Source organism: Anabrus simplex, chromosome 9 (genome assembly GCF_040414725.1).
Source record: "Anabrus simplex isolate iqAnaSimp1 chromosome 9, ASM4041472v1, whole genome shotgun sequence".
NCBI lineage: Eukaryota > Metazoa > Arthropoda > Insecta > Orthoptera > Tettigoniidae > Anabrus > Anabrus simplex.
This window is the reverse complement of record NC_090273.1, coordinates 106448978-106461736: the sequence shown is the minus strand read 5'-3', so window position 1 is coordinate 106461736 and position 12759 is coordinate 106448978. Positions and strand designations below refer to the sequence as shown.

Below are 12759 nucleotides of genomic sequence, written 5' to 3'. Positions count from 1 at the left end.
AGTATGTCTGTTACATAGACAAAATGACGCATAAGAAATTGAAAGTGTTTACTACTGAAGAAAAATCACAAAAGATGACAATTAGAAAATCGAAAAAGAACGTCAGCAACGTGAAGGAATTGGCTGTATAACTCTCAACGATTTCTATAATTTGGTAGGACAAAGAGAACCTCTAACTTATTAGCCAAGACCGTGTGCGGCATTACTGACAAATTGTTCCTGCTTCTTTCCTCGCTTATTACTGCATATTTTGGTTGCATAATTACAGTCAGCTCCAGTCCACAAATACTATATTGCAAATACAGGACTTATTTTACGTATGTTTTTTTTTAAATTTTAACTTTATTCAGTTTATTAAACGTATAAGTGTGTAGCGTAAAACGTACAGATACAAAACTTTTAGCAACAAAAAAGGAAGACTAGTTTTGGCGACTATCGCCTACAATGACCGTTAACTGAAGGTCATTAACTGAAGAGTCATTACAACCAGTTTCGACTGTATATCTGTGAGGAACGGGGTTGGAACACTTGCAGGGAGTGAAACTTGCACGGAACCCTTCATTCTATATAACAGAACCTGGTGAGTCAGAAGTGAGATGACCGAGCTCGATAGCTGCAGTCGCGTAAGTGCGGCCAATATCCAGCATTCGGGAGATAGTGGGTTCGAGCCCCACTGTCGGCAGCCCTGAAGATGGTTTTCCGTGGTTTCCCATTTTCACACCAGGCAAATGCTGGTGCTCTACCTTAATTAAGGCCACGGCCAGTTCCTTCCCACTCCTAGCCCCTTCCTGTCTCATCGTCGCCATAAAACCTTTCTGAGTCGGTGCGACGTAAAACAACTTGTAAAAAAAAAGTAGTAAGATGGTAACATATGCACGAAGTGACATTTGCACAGAGTGACATTTGCACAGAGTGACATTTGCACGGAACCCTTCAGTCTATCTAACAGAACCTGGTGAGTCAGAAGTAAGACGGTGACATTTGCACGGAGTGGCACTTGAACGGAGCCCTTCACTCTATCCAACAGAACCTGATGAGTCAGAAGTAGGATGGTGACATTTGCACGGAGTGGCACTTGTACGGAGCCCTATCGAACAGAACCTGGTGAGTCAGAAGTAGGACGGTGACATTTGCACGTAGTGGCACTTGAGCGGAGCCCTTCACTCAAACAGAACCTGATGAGTCAGAAGTAGGACGGTGACATTTGCACGGAGTGGCACTTGAACAGAGCCCTTCACTCAAACAGAACCTGATGAGTCAGAAGTAGGACGGTGACATTTGCACGGAGTGGCACTTGAACGGAGCCCTTCACTCTACCTAACAGAACCTGATGAGTCAGAAGTAGGATGGTGACATTTGCACGGAGTGACACTTGAACGGAGCCCTTCACTCTATCTAACAGAACCTGATGAGTCAGAAGTAGGACGGTGACATTTGCACGGAGTGACACTTGTACGGAGCCTCGATTTTCATATACTCCGGTATTAATAGACACGTACAGTCCTTTTCATAACATCGATTGAAGAGCTGGCCTACCTCCTCGGTGTAAATTGTTGAAGTCGTACTGTCAGTTTTCCTCGCATCTTTTTGCTACACTTTTCTCATCTGTTATTCTTCCTTTACAACGGGCCGAGTGGCTCAGACGGTTAAGGCGCTGGCTTTCTGAGGCCGACTTGGCAAGTTCAATATCTGGTTCAGGCCGGTGGCATTTGAAGGGGCTCAAATACGTCAGCCCCGTGATTTACCGGCACGTAAAAGAACTCCTGCGAGACAAAATTTCGGCACTTTGGCGTCCCCTAAAACCGTAAAACTTGTTAGTGGGACGTAAACCATTATTATTATTATTATTATTATTATTATTATTATTATTATTATTCCTTTATATTTACTTTTCTTGAAATCTACGCGGTAATAAGTCAGTTGATATTTAATAGTATAGTCCACAATGTACTGATGTCCATTGCAAATCAACAAAGGCTTCCCCTTGGTGGTCTAACTGAACTCTATAGCTGTAGAACAATTATCACAAGTTCAACACAGAACACTAGTGGTCACAAGGTATCAACTGCAGCAATTAAACCTAAAGGCATCTATCTATCTCTCTACCGCATAAGTATTCTCGTCCCTTGCTTCTGCTTTCCAACACTCCTTGGGCCTCCGCACAAGTGTCACTGTTTGACATAACCATGCTTTGTAATTTCCAGGAATGTTTGGCGTCCCGTGCAAATGTCAACACATTCCATCTCCGTGCAAGTGTCACAAATTCGTGGGGAACACCCTTCTATAAACTTTACCATAACTTCCCACTTGACTTGAACTACTGTATATCATAGTTAACATAATGGATGTGCTTTGACCTTTAAGCTCCTGACTACTCTAACATGAATTTTGCAGAAGCATCCATCACTCTGACACCATCAACACAAGTCATGATATTATACAAGGGCGTTGGTCAGCTCTTTAAATTAAATCTTACAGATCCATTAGGTAGATTAACTCTGTGTTATCAATACTCATCTTTAATGCCACCTGCTGAGATATTCCTCTCATTATGTGATGTGATGAAAACAGCATAAAATTAATGCATCAAAATTATCGTCAGGAAAATGACTCTCAATTAGGAGCATCCTGTATAGTTTTCAAATGTTTGAAATTGTATCGCCAATACCAATGTAGATCTTCATATTTCAAACCTGTCAGCTATTTTTAATTTCTCCGTGAAACAGATCTTAGCGAAGGCTGGAAAGATCCGAAACATCTTCACAATTAGCTGCCAGGTACAGGTGGTAAAAACAGTGTTGCCAACTGACGTATATTTTCAAGATTCGCCAAATACTACTAAAAATCCGCTAAGATTCCGCCATTTCATTATCTGTCGTCATTCGTCAACTAAGAGATAAGTAACCTTTCCCCACGCATTACAAATTTATGATACCATGATCTCATAACATCAAATCCAAATAACATATTTTTCCTCGTGTGACTGCTACCTTCTGACAAGAATTACAGAATAGCTCGGAGACAGACTGGAGTACAAATTTTTTTAAATGTGAAATGGATAAAACACTAAATACCGCTATAATAAACCTAGAATTCCGCCATAAAACATGCTGTCCGCTAAATGATGTATTTCTCCGCCGACACTCTTCTAATTCCGCCAAATTTATCGGAAAATCCGCTAAGTTGGCAACACTGCTTAACAGTAAGGTAGGAAAAACTTTGAGGGCACATTTTCTTCTACGTGTGAGGAATATGTTACCAGGTATATGGACATGAGTCCGAAAACGCGTTATTTCCAAGTTTGAACTCATTTGATACAGAGTGGTAAAAATACAACCGGCACGGATAATATTTATGACTGACGCGGAACTGACACTTGTTAATGAACATGAGAACTGCCAATCACAGCAAATGCTGGAAACCGTCATTCCGATGCACCATTCGGTTGCTGTCACATGTCTGCCCGTGCGCATCTCCCGAGAACGTCGCTGTATCATGACGGGTGAGTGAGCGAGAGGAGCAGACGTGTTTAGTGATCAGTTGAATGCAACACAAAATGGTACTCGCAATAAAACAGCGCGTGTTAATTATCGAGTATTATGCGAAGCACGATTCGTGGAAATCATGTGAGGCACTGTTTGCGCAAGAGTACAGAGGAAGTGTTTTAGCATAACTTCCGGCAAAATCTGCAGTGGTGTGAAATAGGCTCTGTAGCAAATAAAAACCGTAACTATCCGAAAAGTGTTCGAACACCAGAAAACATTCCTCAAGTGAAGAAAATAATGGCGTACGGCTTTTAGTGCCGGGAGATCGCAGGACGGGTTCGGCTCGCCAGGTGTAGGTCTTTTGATATGACACTCGTAGGTGACCTGCGTGTCGTGATGAGGATGAAATGGTGATGACGACAACACATACACCCAGCCCCCGTGCCAGGGAAATTAACCAATGATGGTTACAATTTCCGACTCTGCCGGGAATCAGACCCGGGACCCCTGTGACCAACGGCCTGAACGCTAACCATTTAGCCTAGCTTGCCAACGGCCATACCATGTTGAATAGACCGCAGTTAAGCAACATTGGGCGTGGTCAGTACTTGGATGGGTGACCGCTTAGGAACACCACGTGCCGTTGCCTCAATTCCCTCAAGTGAAGGAAAGGCTGGAACGAAGTCCGGAGAAATTTCAACGCAGTTTATCTGTGCAAGTGGGAATTAAGAAAACGTCGTGTTGAAAGGTGAGTTAAAGCGTCTAGACGTATCTTCTTGAGTTTTCCCGGTGGTTTCTGAGTGAAATGGAGTCGCGTCTTTTGGATCCTTAGTTTTTCATTTCTTCACATAAGGCCATTTCCACCATCACCTGTAATGTTCATTAACTAAGGTCAATCCCGCGTCAGTCCAATTGTAATCATTTTCCGGGCCAGTTTTATTTCGTCCACCCGGTACAACTCTAAATAATTCATGAATCATGGTCAACACATACTAGCATACCACATGAAACTCGCTGTTACATAAAATGTACAAAATATCCTCGTTAGGATTGATACGTGAATCAATCCGCCATCAGCGCGGTTGGGATTCAATGCGATGGCTGATGGGTTTCCACGCGTAAGACTGGAGTTCGAATCCCGGTCAGTCCTGGGTTGAAATTTTCATCTCAAAAATCATGTGGCGTCAGAAAGGACCTACAGCCTCAAAAACTGCTGTCAAACATAAAAATTAACCTTGGTGACTACAACGACCCCAGAAATATATTCTGAAGTTTTAAAATTATTATTATTATTATTATTATTATTATTATTATTATTATTATTATTATTATTATTATTATTATTATTATTATTATTATTATTTACTTAAAGAAAAGATGGGGTTTAATATTTACCTAATTGTAAGGAATAATTTAATAAACAAGTGTATTTACTCCTAAAATATTCTGGCATATCAAAAATAGTTGATGCCATTCTGCATCAGTAAGTTTCCGCTTATGTCGCGCTAGTAGGGAGGAATCTCAAATCAGCCTAAATTTATTGCGACTTACTACGCACAAATCCATGGATAAATATAAATTTCAAGAAATATTGGTCACAGAGTATCGTCTATTTGGAGTAAGAAATGAAATTTCGAAATGAATTCTTTTTTTTGCTAGGGGCTTTACGTCGCAACGACACAGATAGGTCTTATGGCGACGATGGGATAGGAAAGGCCTAGGAGTTGGAAGGAAGCGGCCGTGGCCTTAATTAAGGTACAGCCCCAGCATTGAAATGAAATTTAAATATTTGAATAACAAGTTAGGAAACTCTCATAACAATTCCATGTGGTTTTTGCTAGCCTAGTGTATTCCTTATAAGACAGGCCATTGATGAGCGTATAGTGGAAACTGCGTGTTATTGTAATGGAGGATAGTGTTGTGTGTAGTGTACGATTTACAGGAGTATAGTGGGCAGTACAAACCACCAGCCTCCGATTCAGGGGAACGAACCATTTAAGGTTAAAATCTTCGATCTGGTCGGGAATCGAACCCGGTACCCTCTGAAACAAAGGTGACTACGCTGACCATTCAGCCAAGGAGGCAGACAGGAAACTCTCATGAAATTAAATAACAGAAATACTATACAACCACATTTTAATTTAAAATTTAGAAGATGTGTTTCTATAGAAAGGGAAATTACACGTTCGAATGTATATTTGTAATTCTCTTACGCCTCACACATGTCTTCCATTTTCGCCTGAAAGAAGCAAAATGCAATTAAGCATGGGATATATATTGTCCGTTTTTCGTAGAGTAATATATAAACTCATACTGATGAGGATAATGATGATGATGTTTGTTGTTTAAAGGGGCCTAATATCTAGGTCATCGGCCACCACTAACGGTACGAGATGAGATGAAATTTAATGACGATTGAAAATCCACAGCCTGTTTCCAGTCATTCGATCTGGTCAGGAATGGAATGAATGAAGCTCCCATCTAGCGGCGAGGATAGGAATTGTGCCGGCTGCCGAAGCCTGTCGCACTCCTCGGGGACAATGACTAATGACTGACGGATGAAATAAAATGATATTGGAGAGTTTTGCTGGAATGAAAGATGACAGCGATAACCGAAGTACCCAGAGAAAATCCTGTCCCGCCTTCGCTTTGTCCACCACAAATCTCACATGGAGTGACTGCGATTTGAACTACGGAACCCAGCGGTGAGAGGCGGGCGCGCTACCGTCTGAGCCACGGAGGCTCGCAAATATTCATCCACTGACCGGAATTCAGAACATGATAATGAAGAATGAATAAATGAATGAAAGAATGTGATTTTAAAAGAATAAGCGGATCCTGCTAAAAATATTGAAAGTAATTCCAAAATCCATCAACAGACTGAAATTCAAAAACACGACGATGAACAATGATTATGAACTTTAAACAGTCAATGGATCCGACCGGCAATGCCCTACCATCCCCCAAAATAACTTAAAACAATGTTATAAACTGAACAAGGGGCTGCTTCCAAAGCTAAAACCTAAATCGATGATGCTTGTTGTCTCAAGGGGTCCAAAGTTCAGGTCATCGGCCCCTCATAATGTTACTAATCGCTGGTAAATTATAACCATAGTGTTCCTCATGTAACGCTACTAGTCACAAGTAACGCATACCTGTGGTGTTCCTCACATAATGGCACCACTCATCGGCAACGCAGGCCCATGGTATTCCTCACATAGTGGTACTAATCACAGGCAACGCCCAGACCTGTGGTGTTCCTCACATAGTGGTACTAATCACAGGCAACGCCCAGATCTGTGGTGTTCCTCACATAGTGGTACTAATCACAGGCAACGCCCAGATCTGTGGTGTTCCTCACATAGTGGTACTAATCACAGGCAACGCCCAGATCTGTGGTGTTCCTCACATAGTGGTACTAATCACAGGCAACGCCCAGATCTGTGGTGTTCCTCACATAGTGGTACTAATCACAGGCAACGCCCAGATCTGTGGTGTTCCTCACATAGTGGTACTAATCACAGGCAACGCCCAGACCAGTAGTGTTCCTCACATAGTGGTACTAATCACAGGCAACGCCCAGATCTGTGGAATTCCTCACATAGTGGTACTAATCACAGGCAACGCCCAGATCTGTGGTGTTCCTCACATAGTGGTACTAATCACAGGCAACGCCCAGATCTGTGGTGTTCCTCACATAGTGGTACTAATCACAGGCAACGCCCAGATCTGTGGTGTTCCTCACATAGTGGTACTAATCACAGGCAACGCCCAGACCAGTAGTGTTCCTCACATAGTGGTACTAATCACAGGCAACGCCCAGACCAGTAGTGTTCCTCACATAGTGGTACTAATCACAGGCAACGCCCAGATCTGTGGTGTTCCTCACATAGTGGTACTAATCACAGGCAACGCCCAGATCCGTGGTGTTCCTCACATAGTGGTACTAATCACACGGAACGCCCAGACCTGTGGTGTTCCTCACATAGTGGTACTAATCACAGGCAACGCCCAGACCTGTGGTGTTCCTCACATAGTGGTACTAATCACAGGCAACGCCCAGACCTGTGGTATTCCTCACATAGTGGTACTAATCACAGGCAACACACCCTGTGGAATTCCTCACATAGTGGTCCTAATCACAGGCAACGCCCAGATCTGTGGTGTTCCTCACGTAGTGGTACTAATCACAGGCAACGCCCAGACCTGTGGAATTCCTCGCATAGTGGTCCTAATCACAGGCAACGCCCAGACCAGTAGTGTTCCTCACATAGTGGTCCTAATCACAGGCAATGCCCAGACCTGTGGTGTTCCTCACATAGTGGTCCTAATCACAGGCAACGCCCAGACCTGTGATGTTCCTCACATAGTGGTCCTAATCACAGGCAACACCCAGACCTGTGGTGTTCTTCACATAGTGGTACTGATCACAGGCAACGCCCAGACCTGTGGTGTTCTTCACATAGTGGTACTAATCACACGGAACGCCCAGACCACTAGTGTTCCTCACATAGTGGTACTAATCACAGGCAACGCCCAGACCTGTGGTGTTCCTCACATAGTGGTACTAATCACAGGCAACGCCCAGACCCGTGGTGTTCCTCACATAGTGGTACTAATCACAGGCAACGCCCAGACCCGTGGTGTTCCTCACATAGTGGTACTAATCACAGGCAACGCCCAGATCCGTGGTGTTCCTCACATAGTGGTACTAATCACAGGCAACGCCCAGATCCGTGGTGTTCCTCACATAGTGGTACTAATCACAGGCAACGCCCAGACTCGTGGTGTTCCTCACATAGTGGTTCCAATCACAGGCAATGCCCAGACCCGTGGTGTTCCTCACATAGTGGTACTAATCACAGGCAACGCCCAGACCCGTGGTGTTCCTCACATAGTGGTTCCAATCACAGGCAACGCCCAGACCCGTGGTGTTCCTCACATAGTGGTACTAATCACAGGCAACGCCCAGACTCGTGGTGTTCCTCACATAGTGTTTCCAATCACAGGCAACGCCCAGACCCGTGGTGTTCCTCACATAGTGGTACTAATCACAGGCAACGCCCAGACCCGTGGTGTTCCTCACATAGTGGTACTAATCACAGGCAACGCCCAGATCCGTGGTGTTCCTCACATAGTGGTACTAATCACAGGCAACGCCCAGACCCGTGGTGTTCCTCACATAGTGGTTCCAATCACAGGCAACGCCCAGACCCGTGGTGTTCCTCACATAGTGGTACTAATCACAGGCAACGCCCAGACTCGTGGTGTTCCTCACATAGTGGTTCCAATCACAGGCAACGCCCAGACCCGTGGTGTTCCTCACATAGTGGTACTAATCACAGACAACGCCCAGACCCGTGGTGTTCCTCACATAGTGGTACTAATCACAGGCAACGCCCAGACCCGTGGTGTTCCTCACATAGTGGTACTAATCACAGGCAACGCCCAGACCCGTGGTGTTCCTCACATAGTGGTATTAATCACAGTCAACGCCCAGACATGTGGTGTTCCTCACATAGTGGTACTAATCACAGTCAACGCCCAGACCCGTGGTGTTCCTCACATAGTGGTACTAATCACAGACAACGCCCAGACCCGTGGTGTTCCTCACATAGTGGTACTAATCACAGGCAACGCCCAGACCCGTGGTGTTCCTCACATAGTGGTATTAATCACAGTCAACGCCCAGACATGTGGTGTTCCTAACATAGTGGTACTAATCACAGGCAATGTAAACCCATCATGTTCCTCGCATGATGGTGTCAATCACAGGTAATCTCATGGTTCAAAATCCATCATTCCCTTGGTCGCCCCTTTTAGGAGCCTCTTACGACAAGCATGGGATATCGTAGGTGTATTCTGCATCTGCATTCCCTACCCACAAGAGGTAAACTCATATTAATATTAGCCCTAACTCCATTAACATTAATTTTTCAGCATACTGAAGATGTAGAATTGGAATTTATAACCAAAATCAAGAACTAATCCTGTGGAACACCTAGCCCATTAGAAATCTGCCAAAACGACTGCTGCCACATCGTCCGCATAACGATATCGCAAGCCGTACTTCTTGTAGCTTGCATAACCGGCTCCACTACATCTCATGCGTCAGTTGGTTTTGAGAGGCTGAGTGAACTCTATTCCAGCCTGCAGTCCAGAATCTAAATTCTCTAACTGACCGGGAATCGAACTCTAAGTAAGAGGCAGGCGCACTATCCCTACACTACAGGTGAAATACTGTACATTTATTATACTTCTATGTCTCTCTCAGTACTGAGCACTTCAGCTCCGATGTTAAGGCAATAATAAGTTAAAATGCAAACTTAGTAACGACGTCGGTGGTTGCAGAGTGGGCTTCGACTGGTCCGACAGCTCTGCATTCCGACCGACCAACCTCTGCATTCGGGAAACGGAGAGAGCCTGATCCCTGAGAATTGTTTTCCGTGGTTTTCCATTCTCCTGCACTAAGGTGAATACCGGGGCAGGTCCTAGTAGAGGACACGGCCGCCAATCATCTCACCTTATCCGCACATCTCCTTCTCCTTGCCTGAGAGAGGGTGTCACCGTCTAGGAGGCCCGCCTCCCCCTTCAGGGGAGGAATGAAAACATTTTAGTAGTTGTTAACGGGGGTAACAAGTACACTACCCTGTACGGCAGTTCTGATACGACATTTGCATAAACATTAGTGGTACGGCCTATTAAAACCCCTACATACGTTATGCTACTCTCTCTACATTACGGGAGGGCTGACTTGACTACGACACTTCCTATTATACTAATTACCTAGTTTTCAATTTAACTTATTAATGGCCACAGTAAATATCTGTGCTCTACTTATAATAAACATTTGCCAGTTGAGGTCAACATCAACAGATATTCAAGGCTTCAAATTCCTTTGAATGGTTTTCGTATTTTGAAATGTTTATACCAAAAAACTACAGTATGAAAGAGGATGTACCGAGCTCGATAGCTGCAGTCGCTTAAGTGAGGCCAGTATCCAGTATTCGGGAGATAGTAGGTTCAAACCCCACTGTCGGCAGCCCTGAAAATGGTTTTCCGTGGTTTCCCATTTTCACACCAGACAAATGCTGGGGCTGTACCTTAATTAAGGCCAAGGCCGCTTCCCTCCCACTCCTAGCCCTTCCCTGTCCCATCGTCGCCATAAGATCTATCTGTGTCAGTGCGACGTAAAGCCACTAGCAAAAAAAAAGAGGGTGTGGTTAATATACTCACTTTAACTCAAATTTAATTAAGGCCATACTATTATAAATTAAGGTGTGGATAATAAAGAAAGTAACGTATATTTCCCTTGATTTTGGCGTGCAGTGTTCCTACTTTATTTGAAAAATCACTTCCTGACTGAACGCGCCCAAACCTGACACAAACGGATGTTGCGAGCAATCTACATTGAGCAGCTCCTGCTCGCCCGTCAAACGTCAGTACCAGAGACTCCATTAAACTGATTAATTTCGACAAGGAAGCAGATATATTTGATGTCAACATTTCTATAGACTTTAAGGCCGAGTCATAATACAGTGAATTGTTTGTCAGCGGTACAGCTTGATAACTGGTGACACATTCATGACGTTGTTAGTAAGACCTGAAAAGACAAGATGGTTTAACTAAAATGCAGTCGTCCTAACATTTTCCCAAGCAAAGCCGCTGTAACAGTACCTGGAATTATACGACACCTTCGCTTAGTTGTTCCATTGAATTAAATTCATACATACATACATACATACTGTACCTGCATACATACATACATACTGTACCTGCATACATACATACATACATACATACATACATACATACATACAACTTCATTATAGAATTCTTGGCATTTTACGAAATTTAATTTTTCGGTCCACCTTTCAATACTTTATAGACTAACACTCAAATATTTTTTTTTGCTAGTTGTTTTACGTCGCACCGACACAGATAGGTCTTATGGCGACGATGGAACAGGAAAGGGCTAGGAGTGGCAAGGAAGCGGCCGTGGCCTTAATTAAGGTACAGCCCCAGCATTTGCCTGGTGTGAAAATGGGAAACCACGGAAAACCATTTTCAGGGTTACCGACAGTGGGGTTCGAACCTACTATCTCCCGAATACTGGATACTGGCCTCACTTAAGCGACTGCAGCTATCGAGCTCGGTCTCAAATAATAATATTTTAAAAAACAAGTTCAGTTATGTTGTGTTATGTTTTACGTGTACATGTTTCGACCATTTATGGTCATCATCAGCCATATACTGTATAATTAATAAAACATTGGAAACATCTTAAAATCTGTGAATGAATGATGAGTGAAATGAGTGAGTGAAACATTATTTAAAATACTCAATGACGAGTCTGTCATGAAACCCTCTTCCCCTGTCTTCGTTAAAATTCACAATGTACATGTGAAACTGTCCTTGTTCATGTAAAAAATTGACATGTTGTTCTAGGAACTTCCAGTATTCCTTTAAATTGACCTTGAACTCGTGTGGACAGCTTTCAATTCTTAAATGTCAATGCGGAAACATTGGTGTGTGAAATAGCGTTTGTAAGTTCATTAAGTTAAAGGGACAAGTCTGGAAATAGAGAATACGAACGATTAAACTACCAGAAAGGAAAAGATAAAAAGGAAAGGAAAAAATGGGTGACAGGAAATATAAAATAACTGCTCCATTTTGTCTTTGCCCCGTCCTTCATTATAGAAAGTTATGTCTTTTCGTGCTTGGTATTTTCATAATCGACTGTCCTAACATAGATATTCAGGTTTTGTGGCTTAAACCTCGCACCAGCTCAGTCAGGTATCTTGGTAGCGATGGGATAGGAAAGGGTTAGGACTAAGAAAGAAGTTACCGTGTCCTTAATTAGGGTATGGCCGCAGTATTTGGCTGGTGTGAAAATGGAAAGCACAGAAAATCATCTTCAGTTCAGGCCGATACGACAGCTGCCACCGTGTGACTGACAAAGCTACCCAATGGACGCATCAATTGGACGTAGGGTTGTATTCTTATTGTGAATTTCAAATCTGTGGATTTGAGAATACGTAGATAATGTAGTCATATAAAAGTAACGAACGTATCAATTCCAGATTATGGGCATAAGCTAAGGAAATTAATAAGTATATAAATGAATATAAATAAAATAATGAATCATTCGTTCTTAATTGGTATTATACTTGTAAGAAAAAATTTCTGACGTCCCTGCAATTGTTACTGATCTTAGGAATTGTGAGGATTTCGAAGAATTTCTTCAACCTGTCTTATTCCAGTGCCACAGAAC

General features: G+C 43.2%; 1 protein-coding gene and 1 pseudogene across 1 annotated transcript in view; one reads left to right on the top strand and one right to left on the bottom strand.

Annotated features, from left to right (window-relative positions):
* nompC (no mechanoreceptor potential C) overlaps window positions 1-12759 on the bottom strand; it is a 653999-nt gene that overhangs the window by 460234 nt on the left and 181006 nt on the right. The window lies entirely within an intron of this gene.
* On the top strand, window positions 4034-4134 carry LOC136881365 (5S ribosomal RNA; annotated as a pseudogene).